The sequence below is a fragment of the Arachis hypogaea genome, chromosome 10 (assembly GCF_003086295.3).
Source record: "Arachis hypogaea cultivar Tifrunner chromosome 10, arahy.Tifrunner.gnm2.J5K5, whole genome shotgun sequence".
NCBI lineage: Eukaryota > Viridiplantae > Streptophyta > Magnoliopsida > Fabales > Fabaceae > Arachis > Arachis hypogaea.
This window is the reverse complement of record NC_092045.1, coordinates 48323500-48327567: the sequence shown is the minus strand read 5'-3', so window position 1 is coordinate 48327567 and position 4068 is coordinate 48323500. Positions and strand designations below refer to the sequence as shown.

General features: G+C 39.6%; 1 non-coding gene across 1 annotated transcript; it reads right to left on the bottom strand.

Annotated features, from left to right (window-relative positions):
• Nucleotides 1-3690: 3690 nt before the first annotated feature.
• LOC112718965 (small nucleolar RNA R71) lies at nt 3691-3798 on the bottom strand. Its single transcript, XR_003161290.1, has one exon. It is a non-coding gene; the product is annotated as a small nucleolar RNA R71 (small nucleolar RNA).
• Between the last annotated feature and the right edge of the window lie 270 nt (nt 3799-4068).

The following is a 4068-nucleotide window of genomic DNA, read 5'->3' as shown; positions in this document are numbered from 1 at the left end:
CACTGCACTCGAAGTGGATTTCTGGAGCTACAGAAGCCAATTGGCGCGCTCTCAATGGCGTTGGAAGTAGACATCCTGGCTTTCCAGCAATATATGATAGTCCATACTTTGCCCAAGATTTGATGGCCCAAACCGGCGTTCAAAGTCACCTCAAGAAATCCCAGCGTTAAACGCTGGAACTGGCACCCAAATGGGAGTTAAACGCCCAAACTGGCACCAAAGCTGGCGTTTAACTCCAAGAAGAGTCTCTACACGAAATTTGCTTCATTGCTCAGCCCAAGCACACACCAAGTGGGCCCGGAAGAGGATTTTTATGTCATTTACTCATTTCTGTACACCTTAGGCTACTAGTTTCTTATAAGTAGGACCTTTTGCTATTGTATTAGAAGTTTTTTGGATCTTTAAGTCTAGGGATCTTTATATCTTTGGACATTGTGTTCTTAGATCATTGGGAGGCTGGCCATTCGGCCATGCCTAGACTTATGCCTATGTATTTTCAACGGTGGAGTTTCTACACACCATAGATTAAGGTGTGGAGCTCTGCTGTACCTCGAGTATTAATGCAATTACTATTGTTCTTCCATTCAATTCCGCTTGTTCTTGTTCTAAGATATCACTTGTTCTTCAACTTGATGAATGTGATGATCCGTGACACTCATCATCATTCTCACCCATGAACAAGGTGACTGACAACCACTCTTGTTCTACAAGCAACCAAGGCTCTAGTGAATGTCTCTTGGATTCTTTAATCGGAATCTTCGTGGTATAGGCAGGACTGATGGCGGCATTCAAGAGAATCCGGAAGGTCTAAACCTTGTCTGTGGTATTCTGAGAAGGATTCAATGACTGAATGACTGTGACGTGCTTCAAACTTGTAACCTACTGGGCGTTAGTGACAGACGCAAAAGAATCACTGGATTCTATTCCGGTAGGGGAGGGAACCACACCGGTGATTGGCAGCACTGTGACAGAGTGTGTGCATTAGCTTTCACTGCGAGGATGGGAGGTAGCTGCTGACAACAGTGAAACCCTACACGAGCTTGCCATGGAAAGGAGGAAGAAGGATTGGATGAAGGCAGTAGGAAAGCAGAGAGACGGAAGGGAAGGCATCTTCATGCGCTTATCTGAAGTTCCTACCAATGAATTACATAAGTATCTCTATCTTTATCCTTGTGTTATTTTCGTTCATCACCATTATCATTTGAGTTTGCCTGACTAAGATTTACAAGATGAGCATAGCTTGCTTCAATACTAACAATCTCCGTGGGATCGACCCTTACTCACGTAAGGTTTATTACTTGGACGACCCAGTGCACTTGCTGGTTAGTTGTGCGAAGTTGTGTAATGCCATGGTATTGAGCTACCACGTTTTTGGAGCCATTACCGGGGATTATGAGAGTTGTGAAAAAGTATAGTTCACAATTTCGCCGCACCAAGTTTTTGGCGCCGTTGCCGGGGATTGTTCAAGTTTTGAGCAAGCTTTGGTAACATCAGTGCCAAGATCCGGCAACAACATCAAGGTTTTGGTGTTATTGCCCGGGATTGTTTAGGCTGGACAACTGACGGTTCATCTTGTTGCTTAGATTAGGTATTTATTTTTTCGAAATTCTTGAAGATGAATTCTAGAGTTTCATGATGATTTGTTGAAATCTGGCTGGCTGAGAAGTCATGTCTAATTTCATTGGACCGAGGTTTCAACTCATCACCACAAGAGCTTGTTGATTTTGTATCAATCTTGCTTTTGGAGCAGTGATTTGCTAAGGCTTGGCTGGCCTCTGGCCATGTCTAGTGTTTTGGACCGAAGCTTTCTTTGAAAGCTTGGCTGGCTGTAAAGCCATGTCTAATTCCTGGACCGGAGTCTTAGACTAACATTGCACTGATTCCTGGAATTCTCATTAAGAATTTTGATACCTTTTCCATTTCATTTTCGAAAAACACAAAAAAAAACAAAAAAAAAAAATTTTACAAAATCATAAAATCCAAAATATTTCTTGTTTGAGTCTAGAGTCTCATCATAAGTTTGGTGTCAATTGCATGCATTCATGTATCTTGGTGATCTTCAAGATGTTCTTGATGATTTACTTACTCTGATCTTTGAATTCAATTTGACTTGATTGTTTTGTGTGTCTCATATGCATTTTCATTTTGTTAGTGTCAGTAGTTTACAAACTGCTAAGTTTGGTGTCTTGCATGCATTGTTATTTGATTCTTGTTGCATTTTGGTTTGTCCTTATTACTAAAAATCCAAAAATATTTTTAATTTGTGTCTTTTCAAGTCAATAATACAGAGAATTGAAGATTCAGAACATACAGCAGAGGAAGTGCACAGAAAAAGCTGGGCGTTCAAAACGCCCAGTGAAGAAGGACAGACTGGCGTTTAAACGCCAGCCAGGGTACCTGGTTGGGCGTTTAACGCCCAAAAAGGTAGCATTTTGGGCGTTAAACGCCAGAATGTATACCATTCTGGGCGTTTAACGCCAGGATGGCTAAGGGAGGAAGATTTTGTTTTCAAATCAGATTTTTTTCTAAGTTTTCAAAATCTTTTCAAATCAAATCTTTTTCAAATCAATTTTCCAATCAAATCTTTTTCAAAATTAACTCCTTTCCTTTTCAAAGATACTTACTATCAATTAATGATTTGATTCAACATTTCAAGTATGTTGCCTTTTCTGTTGAGAAAGGTTTAATGATTGAATCATATCTTTTCTTGTTAGTCAAGTTTTTTTTTTTATTTTCAAATCAAATCTTTTTAAAAGGTTTTCAAATCATATCTTTTAAAATTGTTTTCAAATCACATCTTTTTTTTTTTAATTAAGCTTTCAATCAAATCTTTTTGATTTCTAATTTCAAAGTCTTTTTCAAAAATCACTTGATTTCTTTTTCCATTTTCATTTTCGAAAATTAAGTAATGTTTTTCAAAATGTTTTCAAATTTCCCACTTAATTTTCGAAAAATCAATTCCCTCCTTCTCACATCCTTCTATTTATGGACTAACACTATCCTTTAATGCAAAATTCGAACTCCATTCTCTCTGATAAGTTCGAATTTTCCACTTCTGTCTTCTACTCTTCTTTTCCTCTGACACCTAAAGGAATCTCTATACTGTGACATAGAGGATTCCACATCTTCTTGCTCCCTTCTCTTTCTTATGAGCAGGAGCAAAGACAAAGGCATTCTTGTTGAGGCTGATCCTGAACCTGAAAGGACCTTGAAGAGAAAGCTAAGAGAAGCCAAAGCACAACTCTATTTAGAGCACCTGACCGAATTCTTCAAGGAAGAAGAACACATGGCAGCCGAAAACAACAACAATGCCAACAATGCAAGGAAGGTGCTGGGTGACGTTACTGCACCTACTCCCGACTTCTATGGGAGAAGCATCTCTATCCCTGCCATTGGAGCAAACAACGTTGAGCTTAAGCCTCAATTAGTTTCTCTAATGCAACAGAATTGCAAGTTCCATGGACTTCCAATGGAAGATCCTCATCAGTTTTTAGCTGAGTTCTTGCAATCTGTGACACAGTCAAGACTAATGGGGTTAACCCTGAGGTCTACAGACTGATGCTATTCCCTTTTGCTGTAAGAGACAGAGCTAGAACATGGTTGGACTCTCAACCTAAAGAAAGCCTGGACTCTTGGGAAAAGCTAGTCAATGCCTTCTTGGCAAAGTTCTTTCCACCTCAAAAATTGAGTAAGCTTAGAGTGGAAGTCCAAACCTTCAGACAGAAGGAAGGAGAATCCCTCTATGAAGCTTGGGAAAGATACAAACAATTGATCAGAAAGTGTCCCACTGATATGCTTTCTGACTGGAGCATCATAGGCATTTTCTATGATGGTCTCTCTGAACTGTCCAAGATGTCCTTGGATAGCTCTTCTGGAGGATCTCTTCATCTGAAGAAGACGCCTACTGAGGCTCAAGAACTGATTGAAATGGTTGCAAATAACCAATTCATGTACACTTCTGAAAGAAATCCTGTGAACAATGGGACTAGTCAGAAGAAAGGAGTTCTTGAGATTGACATTCTGAATGCCATTTTGGCTCAGAATAAAATATTGACCCAACAAGTCAAT